General features: G+C 31.1%; 1 pseudogene; it reads right to left on the reverse strand.

Moving 5' to 3' along the window:
* Positions 1 to 1,597: 1,597 nt before the first annotated feature.
* On the reverse strand, positions 1,598 to 11,058 carry LOC139854307 (delta-1-pyrroline-5-carboxylate dehydrogenase 12A1, mitochondrial-like; annotated as a pseudogene).
* Positions 11,059 to 12,713: the final 1,655 nt, after the last annotated feature.

Raw genomic sequence — 12,713 nt, forward strand, 5'->3', positions numbered from 1 at the left:
TTCTATTCCTGCTGATTTACTACCGAAACTGTATTTTCAGGTTGTATCTCAGAAATACTTGCAAATACCTTCGGAAGGCGCTAGATAATAACATATGTCAGTAATTAATAAGCCTTAACAAAATAGTGTAACTTGAAAGACATTAGGTTTCAGATAATAATTAGAAACAAATTTTAAGTTGTATTGATTTTCAAATGTTTAAAAATATATAGCAAAAAGAGATGGAAACAAATTTTAAGTTGTATTGATTTTTAAATGTTTAAAAATATATAGCAAAAAGAGATGGGAGATAAGCAACATACCAAGAAATGACCTTTTGAATTTAAGTTGAACCAAAGAATCTCCACCGTTAGCTATTACATGTGAACTTATCAATTGCAACAAATTGTAGAAAATCATATTTTTTTTTTTTTTTACAATTTAGATCTGCTACCAATTGTATGAAACCACAACTGAAATGCATGTTTACATCATCCCATTTCATTTGTACATGCATCCTATATCCTTTTTCGTTAGGATCAACAAATTCGTGGGCTTGTAGTTGGTGTAATGTGTAGTTACTCATTTTTTGGGAACAGTCTGGAAACTATTAGATACGAATTAGTAACCGTACATTTTTTTTGGGTTACATAATATTAACTAGCTTAATGCCCGCGAAATCGCGGGGCTTATTTATGAGACTAATCTAGAATAAATTTGAAACTCCATAAACTAATATGATATTATTTGTTTGGTTGCGAGTTAACGAACGAAATCATATAATGAGGCTGTATAGTTGTTGACAAAATCAAAACAAATATTAGAATTAATGGTGTACTAATGGATGATTCAATATTAGTAAACGAAAGGTGCGATCCAAATTTCAAAATCAAAGAACTTGATCATTAATGTACATGTTTGTTAATGTAAAAGACTGCATCCAAAAAACTGGTTGCTCACTTGGGGTTCACCTAAAAATTAACAATATGCATCGAAAGTGTGTCTATCCAATCCTTAACAAAATGTAAGTTGGCAAACCCCTTAAACAACCAACATATTTTTAAATCTTACTCCGTATCAGAGTGACTAACCTATGAGGCAAATAAGTTGCATCCATAAAAATAGTATCAAATTTACTAAAGTCTAAGGTAAGTGACAAAAATCACATTTTTTATATAACATATTTGAACATTGTTAAGTTACAACCATATACTTGACGAAATATTAACTTTAAACATTGTTAAGTTGCACAACCATATACTTGATAAAATATTAAGAATGGCAGGCTAACATGTAGGTATGTAATCTGATGTCGATTACAATAACGGCAACAATATTGTACTATCACAATTTATCTCCTTGCTCTGGGCCTCGCCTACCGGGATTGTATGAAACCTTTGTAAATTATGTGCAACCATATTGAATATGATTATGATGACATCACATTGTTGTAATAATGATTCAAGACTTTTTATCAAATGGCCAATGAAGTTTATACATTCAGATAAAGTAGGTACAAACTTTTAGCCTATGTAACTCATCTGTTTCAAGAACTGAGTTATATTCTAAAACAAAAGACATTATATAGTCTAGCAAAACAACCAACAATAACGAAAGCTCAAAAGCATAAAAATAGGACTTCAATCTTTATCCAAATTGAGACTCTAATCCGTGCAAGACTCATCCAGCCTCCAGCTTCTGCTAGTCGATCCTGGCCCAACAAATGAATAAGCAACTGGGCCGTGCAGCACCCCTGAGCCCAATAACAACATAGAAGCTTCTTGTCGGACCAACTCTGCATCAAATAATTTCATGTCATCAATAAATATATTATTGTTATAATTTTGTAGGCTTATAACTACCTTTAGTGGCCTAGTTCTTGACTGTAGACTACTAATAAATATATAGAGAGAATATGAGAGAATATATTTAGTGTGTGTTTTATAAACTCATAACACACATATTTATACTCAAAAAATCCACTATACAATATCTATAATAATAATAAAATTAACATCCAATTTAACTTTTATAACACTCCCCCTTGGATGACAATTTTATTAGAGAATAACTAGTACTGCCTCGTTAAAAACCTTGCTAAAGAAAACCATTGGGATAAAACTTTAGCTAAGGGAAAAAGAGTGCAGCATAGAGTTGACTCCCCCTCAAGTAGGCAACGCCTGAATTGTTACATCTTCTGAACATGCCTCATGCCAATATTATGAATGTGTGTTCTGAAAATAGCAGTTGAAAGTGCTTTGGTGAAAAGGTCAGCGGAGTTTTTGCTGGACTGAACATATCTCATTTCAATCTGGTTGTCCTTAATGAGATTTTGAGTGTATGAGAAGAATCTAGGAGGTATGTGTTTTGTTCGGTCACTTTTGATATACCCTTATTTCATCTGTGTTATGCAAGCTACATTATCTTCATAGATAGTTGTTGGACTTTTATCGCGTTCTAGTCCACAAGAATCAGTAATGAGTTGTGTCATTGATCTCAACCAAAAACATTCCCGAGTAGCTTCATGTAATGCTATCACTTCGGCATGATTTGATGATGTTGCAACAAGTGTTTGTTTTTGAGAACGCCATGATATTGCGGTACCTCCATTTAGGAATACATATCCATTTTGATATTTAGCTTTATGTGGATCAGATAAATAACCTGCATCTGCATAACCAACCAAATCTTGTTTCGATTCGTTAGAATAAAATAATCCTAAATCAGTAGTTCCTCGAAGGTATCGAAATATGTGTTTGATCCCATTCCAGTGTCTTTTGGTAGGAGCTGAGCTGAACCTTGCCAACAAATTAACTGCAAAAGAAATGTCAGGTCTTGTACAATTTGTAAGATACATAAGAGCTCCAATTGCACTAAGATATGGTACTTCTGGTCCTAGGATATCTTCATGATCTTCACAGGGACGAAATGGATCAGTGTCAACATTAAGTGATCTAACAACCATAGGAGTACTTAATGGTTTTGCCTTGTCCATATTAAAACGTTTTAAAATCTTTTCAGTATATGTTGTTTGATGTACAAGTAAACCATTAGGCATATGTTCAATTTGTAAACCAAGGCAATACTTGGTTTTTCCGAGATCTTTCATTTCAAATTCTTTCTTTAGAAGTTGAATGGCTTCATGGATCTCTTTATTTGTACCTATGATATTAAGACCATTGACATAAATAACTACGATATATATCTGGTCATTGTTTTTATAATTAAAACACATGTGCAAATAAGTTTATATGTATACACTTTTCTTATCAAGTAATCACTTAATCCGTTATACTATTGTATCAACCCATATAAAAATCTTTGTGATTCAATGGAATACATTTCTTTAGGTTTTGCGTTAGATGTTTCTGATACCTTAAACCCTTCAGGTATATTCATATATATCACTATCAAGTGATCCATATAGATAAGTAGTAACAACATCCATGAGATGCATTTAAGTAACTACCAGGTTGATTAAGTATCTAATAAGTAATTGTATCCATTACATAAGGATAAGTTTTCCTCATAATTCATTTCTGGTCTTTGTGGGAAACCTTGAGTTACAAGTCTAGTTTTGCCTTGTATCTTCATTTGCACATTTCTTTTTCGGATAAAAATTCATTTATATCCCATACGTTTCACATCTTTAAAAGTGATAACGATTGATCCGAAAACTTTTCTTTTATTGAGTGATTCTAATTCAGCTCGTATTGCTCCTTTCTGTTGCGCTCAATCATGTCTATTTTGATATTCAATGACAGATTTTGGTTCCAGATCATCATCTTTATTCATGATGTCATTGTAACATTATATGAAAATATCTCATCAAGATTTTTCATTTCATTTCGGTTCCATAATATTGCATAATTTATTACAATTTATGTATTTACATTTATCAATATCCTCTGCAGAAGGAATATTGATTTGTGGTTCTTCTTGAACACTTTTTTTTTTACCTCATTATCAGCTGATTTTTCTTTTCTAGGATTTTTATCTTTTGAACCAATTTGTCTTCCACGTTTCAGACGTGGCGAAGACTCATGAGTGACATTATTGCCAGCTTTTGGAATTTCAATTCTAGCTTAAGCATTTACTGCTGGTATATATGATTTAGTCACTCTTTTTGTATCTTTAAATGCATAAAGTAATTAATTTGCAAGTTCTTGCATATGCATTATTTTTGAACTTTCGTTTCGCATTCTTTTGTGCGAGTTCTATATACCTTAATTGATGTTCACATAATGAAGCATCTTTTTATTTATTTTTCATTTCTCCCCCTAATATAGGGAACAATGTTTCATTAAACTGACAATCAGCAAAATGTGCTGTAAAACATCACCCGTCATGGGTTCAATATATCTTATGATTGAAGATGTTTCATATCCAACACATATTTCCATCCTTCTTTGAGGAATCATTTATTGTGGTGGTGCAATTAAAAATACACTGCACAACCAAATGTTCTAAGATGGAAAATATTTGGCTCTCGACCAAAATTAAGTTGGTAATGGAGAATATTTATGACTTGCACTTGGTTTAATGCGAATTAATGTCGCATCATGTAATTTTACATGTCCCCATATAAATATTGAGTGTTTTGTACTCATTTCCAATTGTCTAGTTATTAGCTGCAAGCGTTTATCTATTGATTTAGCTAAACCAATTTTGTGTATGCACATGAGTAACTGGATGTTCAACAACAATCCCTGTAGACATATAATAATCATTCAATACTTGAGATGTTAACTCACCAGCATTATCAAGTCTCATCCTTTTAATGATGCAATCAGAATAATGTGTTCTCAATTTAATAATTTGTGCAAGAAACTTTGCAAATGCCATATTACGGCTTGATAACACACAAACATGAGACCATCCGCTAGATGCGTCTATTAGAATCATGAAATATCAAAATGGTCCACATGATGGATGAATTGGTCCATATATATTCCCTTGAATTCTTTCAAGAAATATTGGTGATTCTTTCTCAATGTGCTTTTCATTAATCACCATATGCACTTTTAATCATATGCGCTGCGCTTTTCATCATATGCGCTTTTCATCATATGCGCTTTTTATCATATGCGCTTTTAATCATATACGCGCTTTTCATCATATGCGCTTTTCGGTGCTACATAGATATTTCTCATTATCTGTTATCATTTACCGATAATCATATCCATTATGATATATATATATCAGAGAAACTCAATTAATTTCTCTTTGATTTTGAGAAAACAAGGCATTGTTTATCAGAAAATTTTTACCATTTGGTAATATGAATTTTTGCCTTTTCCGTTCCTTATATCAAGTTTGCAAGACCTGATATAGTATTTATAATTCCTTCATTTGATTTAACTCAATGAAATATTTCTTAGATTTGATCATAGTGTGTATGTTACCATTATCTGCAAACAAGTTACAATCTGAGAAAGAACCGCATTAGAAAGTGACTCAACAATCGTACTAGTAACCTAGTAGCAATAGTCATGATAAGCCCAATTAATCATCATAAAACTGGACTCCACATAATTTATTTATTTTATTATTTTTTTTTTATTATTTTTTTTTTGCATAAAATAATATATATCAAATATAAGGTAACATTTCAAATATTAAATTACCATGTAAATCGATCTAATATATCAAAGGTCTGTGAATTGTATTCACTTGAAAGATATGCATATTAAGTATACAACTAATTTATGTACAGATCAAATATATTTCTAATCTTAAAAGATCATGATGATTATCAATTATGCATTAAATATTAAAATAATCCAACATGCAATTTATCATGATTTAAAAAAAAAATCAAATTGCATCAGTGTATAGCACATATAATCATGTATATGGCGAGAGTTTAAAAGAGTACACCGATCACAAAATAATATGCCAATCTAATCCACTAACTTATTAATCAATTAGATTAATAATAGCATAGGTCATGATATTAATATAACCACTTTTTCAAGTTTCATGTTAGACCAATTAAAAACTTACAAGGTAGCAACCATAACCATGTAGCATATATAATCACAATATATACATATATACATATATAAGTATAAAATTACTTGATGCATACATCAAATACACCAAGTATACTTTGTCTTAAAAAATCATGATTATGATTCATCAATATTCATTCCATAAATAGAATATTCCTAGTCAATACAAAACGTAAATCAATGATTATATTCATCATGCATAAGACTCAAAAATAGTTATTCTATCCGAAGATAACTAGACACAAATATGTTCTATAACATGCTCATATGTAGTCGGTTTATACAATCATACAAGTTAAAACAGTATACCACAATATGATAACATTAGAGTAGCAGATCATAGTATTGCAATATATATATATATATATATATATATATATATATATATATATATATATATATATATATATATATATATATATATATATATATATTTTTTTCTTCTTTTTGGAATAAAATAATATTCACAACTATTTAATTACTTCATAGATCTAATGTGTTAATAACTCAAACGAGAAATATCCAGTTTACGACTACATATATATTATAATAATAAAATATATTCAACAACTTAGGTAGAGTTTTGGTATACACAACTTTCGATTTCATAACCTGCTTCATATTATCAAATAAAATATAAATCATATTATACCAATTTTATAAGCTGACTAATCGTTTACATATTCAGTTAACAAAAAAAAAAGGAATATATTCGGAACTTATGTTCCTTTCTTATTTTAACTTTTAAGATTTACTTTTAATAAAAATACAAACTAGTTTTTCTATTTTAACTTTTAAGATTTATTTTTAATAAAATACAAACTACTTTTTATTTTATTTTAACTTTTAAGATTTACTTTTAATAAAAATACAAACTACTTTATCTTATTTTAACTTTTAAGATTTACTTTTAATAAAAATACAAACTACTTTTTTTTATTTTAACTTTTAAGATTTACTTTTAATAAAAATACAAACTACTTTTCTTATTTTAACTTTTAAGATTTACTTTTAATAAAAATACAAACTACTTTTTCTTATTTTAACTTTTAAGATTTACTTTTAATAAAAATACAAACTACCTTTTCTTATTTTAACTTTTAAGATTATAAATTTAAGAATAAACATTAGTATGCATGAAATAAATAATGATTAATTGCATAAGTAATCATAAATGTTAGATAACATATAAAGACCCCATCGTATTCGTATTGATCGAAATTAATCTCGACCCATGGTACCGTGTTGTCAAATGACGTGTTGCGTACATAAAGTACCGTGTTGTCAAATGACGTGTTGCGTACAATCATGAGGTCTTATTAACATAAATATAAATGTTAGTGAAGTTAATAAGAGTTGGATTACAGAAAATATAATTCAGGCGGTATAACCGACCATATATAACTTAAATAACATAAATATAAATGTTAGTGAAGTTAATAAAAGTTAGATTACAGAAATATAATTCAGGCGGTATAACCGACCATATATAACTTAAATAACATAAATATAAATGTTAGTGAAGTTAATAAAAGTTAGATTACAGAAATATAATTCAGGCGGTATAACCGACCATATATAACTTAAATAACATAAATATAAATGTTAGTGAAGTTAATAAAAGTTAGATAATTTCTTACCTTGATTAGTGACGTGTGCTTGCTTAGATAAACCTTGATTATACGGAGCACTTCGTGCTAATAACGTGTTATAATTTTGTAGGCTTATAACTACCTTTAGTGGCCTAGTTCTTGACTGTAGACTACTAATAAATATATAGAGAGAATATGAGAGAATATATTTAGTGTGTGTTTTATAAACTCATAACACACATATTTATACTCAAAAAATCCACTATACAATATCTATAATAATAATAAAATTAACATCCAATTTAACTTTTATAACAATTATTTGATTATATATTATTTGATTGATTAGTTCCAAGATGTATTATTGTGCCTATTATTATTATCACACCATACAACATTCAACTACCATGTCTCAATTCAATTCTTATGAATTGTAGCATAATATAAGTGTAGCATGTAAATGCATTAATCATATCATGAATTATAGGAAACCCTAGCCATGACATATTCATACCAATAGTTATTCTCAATAGCCCTCTTGAAATGATTAACCATTGGAGCAGATTGTAGTTTTATCTACATTCTCTGAAAAAAGCAAACATGTTATGCCCCATTGAACCACATAAGTAACAACTCTTAAAGAACCAGAAAAACATACTTTTATTGTTGATTTTTAATTGACTATCAATAAGCTCGTTTACTTCCAATACTCTAGTAATATCTCCCCACTTATGCCCAGGGTTACCAGGTTGACACCAAAATGGAAAGCTTTAATAGTTGTCTGTCATATAGATTTTAATAATGACCAACTTTATTCACCCAACAAAGATTAATTGGGTCATCTGGTTGGTATTGCAAAAAAGAAATATATAGATGTTAAAGGTTTGTACTTTATAGGTTAAAAATTATCAAAAAGTGAACCTCGTGAACATCGGGTCCAAGTATCTTCCAGTCGAATCCCGCATCTTTTAATTTATCTCGATTGTTTAAGTCACAAGCCAATTTTTCTGCCCCTCGTGGGCTACCCATAAATAATGTCATTCGTGGATTTGCTTGATCATTGAGTCACAAAAAGTTACAGTTATTAAGAAAATGAAGATCGATACTTTATTGCCACCGTTTTGAAGTGCGTTTTAAGTTAATGATACGAAAGTGAAAAGGCGAATTAACCTCTCATGGTAGCATGTTCATCATTTTGCCATCGAAATTGATGAAATCGACATCCTCTGATGGCATCCCACAAGCATGAAGCAACCGAGGCATTTGTTCCATAACAATGCATACCTGTAAAGTCATTATAGTTTGTTACTAAATAGGCTATCCAGAACAGGAAAAAGCTTATCCATTAACACCAAATGACTATAATGAAACATGAAATTCATGAATTCAATTATAAATGATTGTCCGTTGTCGTTAAGCATTAGTTAATACCCCAAATTTTATATGAAAAAAAACTCACTTTGCTCTCAACTTTAAGGACAGGCTACTTGCCCATATAAAGTGCTCCCATTAGCTGGAGTACCAAAATCTCAAGAGGAAAATTGAATGGCGTAATTAATGTCATCTATTGTAACAAATAAGAATAAGATTCACAAAATAAGTATAAGGAAATTAGAATGAAGTTACTAAGTTAAACAAAAATAATAATGTTTAAAGGGTGTGCTACAGGGACAAAAGGCCTTCGAGAACCATGATTTTTTGACCAAGATGATTGCTAGGTACTCCAAAAGACCTTGCTAGCAACCGTACCTATTAGACATGTAGCAGAAGCATATAAATCTATTTTGTTTTAATAATAATAAAAACAATATACAACCGTAACTATATATAAAAGAAATTATTGATGACACTTACAGTGAAGTACACCAGAAAAGTTTTCTAGAAATTTTGTTGTAACAAACACTTCAGCAAAAGCCCGCTGATAACTCTGTGGTGAGATCCTTTGTATTAACTTAACAAAGAAATCAGAAACCTGCAACGGTTTCAAATTAAAAATAAGTTAAAACAAACAATGTTTTGTTACTATAAAAAATGAATGAAGTATGTATACGATACCTCGGGTATTTTAAGCATATGGCTTGCTTTTGCAGATACGTCTCCATATAAAAGGTACCTATAAACAACATTTAATGTAAGTAGTTAGTACCCGTTTAAGTATCACTATGATCGTTACTATTGTTGAGCGTACCTCTCTGGGGATTTGAATGGGTTGTGCAGGTCATGTTTGGGACACTTAGATAAGATATCTACAAAAGGCTGCATATATAAGATGTGAAAAAGACATGAGATTTATTCATAAAATTTTGGTCTTTTTGTGCTATGATAGTATGATTTATTATAATAATAAGCTATACCATGATTCCATTTCCTGGTATTTCTGAAACTTTAATGAATGATTCACCATTGATGAGATCAAGAATCGTATTCCAATCGCCAGCTTTGATCGAATTTCCCTAAACCGAGACATACCATGAACCATGATTAAGAAATTCTTTACCAAATGTATATACTGAATTAGTAAAATAAAGTCTAGTTTCATGGTTTACCCAAGTTTTGAACTTCAGCAGGCTTAAAGTCTAATATTTGTTCAGCTTTAACAGTGACAAATTGTAGTGAATGAATTATCCTCCTGCATATCAATACATTTCTAAAATGTAAAGACCAATAAAGGTAACAAAAAATACACAATTTTATCAAATTTTTCGTTTCTGGTACTCAACTTTCTATGGATCTAATGAAGGTATTTAAGGTTTTTTCGATCAAGATAACTTTTTTATGGATACTAAAGCTAAAAACATGAAAATCAACTCATATTCCAGTAGGCCCATATCTAATTTCACATAAAGTAAAAAAATTTCGGGGAAAAAATAATAAATAAAACAACAAAGAAGTGAAAAAACTTACAGGGTAAAAAAAAAAGACTGTCTACATCTAAACTCCCTCATACTCCACTTTAGTGAAATTGGGTATTGTTGTTGTTGTTGTTGTTGTTGTTGTTGTTGTTGTTGTTGTTGTATATATATATATATATATATATATATATATATATATATATATAATAGATTCAAAGAACCGGTGGTGATACAAAGGAGATCTTAACAGTCTATAGTGAGAGTACTTGGCCACAATCGACCAAAACTCATTGGCTCTCGCTCTGCATCTTACACAAACTGGACGAGAACATTCAGAGTGAGCACAATTGAAATTGTAATTGAAAGTACAAACAGACACGACCACCATACTTAAACCTAAAACATACGTATAACCCGATCCCGTATCCGACCCCGCATCTGACACTCCACAATAACCACGCAACCAAAATGTTCATCGGGCAACCCAAGAACACCTAACCCAATGCCTGCAAACCAAAGAAAACTCTCGTATCCGATAAACCCAAAAGCTGAGCCTTCCAAGTAAGTACCAAACTCTGTTCGGGAGACAATTCGACCCGGAGAGAAACCCCAGTAAAACATTCATTTTCCGATCTTAAACAAGTTAACAATGCCGACAACGGAACCGAGCCCACCCGAATAGGCTTGGCGATGGGATAAATGAAATGAATGAACCGAACGAGCAACAACAAAACAAAACAAAACAAAACACAGAGTCGCACCATAAAGGAATCAGTCATCTTCACCGATTTTCTGAGGACATATACAAATCCGGAGATTTCAGCAGTCATGAATACAGCAGCCGGCTTTCGCCGGTAGCTGCTGGCAAAAAACTAGCAGCCGCCAACGCGAACCAACTAGGACCAACACCATCTTAGGTCACTGGTAGCCACAACGACCGCCAACAACGTCATTAATCACCAGAGTCATCATCAACCGTCGGCAGCCACCGGTGGCCACCAGACTACAACCGATAGCACTAATCCCAGCCATCAACCGCTGTAAATCGCCGCCCACAGCCATAAGGACCGATTGTGTTAGCTAACATTTAGCCAAGCCTGCCTGCAGCCACAAACCAACCCCAGTTACTGCTGGCAGAGGCCAAACTGCCGCAATCAACTACATTTCAACACAAAATCACTCTTCCAAGACAACCCAAAATTGATCCCCTAACCAACTTGTAACCGAAATCGACCAAGATAAGAAGTAGAGTTCCAGAATATGAACTCGCCGCCTACATCCACACTCAGAACGACGACTAGCAGTGGGAGGAAGAGGACCACATGAGCCGAAGCTCCCCAAACCCCGATCGACAGCAAAAGTTGACAGCTAACCCCAAACCAAGAAGCCGTTAGCCAGATCTTGAGGAAACCCTAACAAGATCATCGCCTGGACACCGAACTTGTGAGCGGAGAAGCCAATCGGCAGAGAAGAAGATGGCGAAGGATCTTATTCAAACAGAAAGCAAGTAAAACCGGACCACCGGCGAGATGCTGGTGGCCGGTGAGGAGAGCATTACAGAAGAAACATACCTTTGATCGGAAGAAATCAACAGGAAAGAGTGGTGACGGCTGGAGAAATTAGGGTTTGGTGGGTGGGAGGGAGAAACAGACGAGAGGAAAAGTCTTACGAGAGTCAAGGGAGAGATGTTTTTATCTGTTTTGGGGTGAGTAATAGTATAGTGATAATAATAATAAAATAATAACAATAATAATAATATTAATAATAATAATAATAATAATAATAATAATAAAATAATAATAAAATAATAATAATAACAATAATAATAATAAAATAATAATAATAATAATAATAATAATAATAATAATAATAATAATAATAATAATAATAATAATAATAATAATAATAATAATAATAATAATAATAATAATAATAATAATAATAATAATAATAATAATAAGACATTTGCTGAGAGGTAATCTCAACACCAAAGCTTTCTGTTAATTATATTCTTATTATTACTTTTATTATTGTTATTATTATTTTTTATTAATTATCTTCTTATTACTCATATTATTATTATTATTATTATTATTATTATTATTATTATTATTATTATTATTATTATTATTATTATTATTATTATTATTATTATTATTATTGTGATACACCACCACCCCCAAAATTAGCTTTTTACCTGGAGGAACCTAATATACTAACTCTCACCGAAAACAGACCAGCCACGCGCCAGGAATTTCTGCAGGCAAGATTTTAGG

Source organism: Rutidosis leptorrhynchoides, chromosome 6 (genome assembly GCF_046630445.1).
Source record: "Rutidosis leptorrhynchoides isolate AG116_Rl617_1_P2 chromosome 6, CSIRO_AGI_Rlap_v1, whole genome shotgun sequence".
NCBI classification, from domain to species: domain Eukaryota; kingdom Viridiplantae; phylum Streptophyta; class Magnoliopsida; order Asterales; family Asteraceae; genus Rutidosis; species Rutidosis leptorrhynchoides.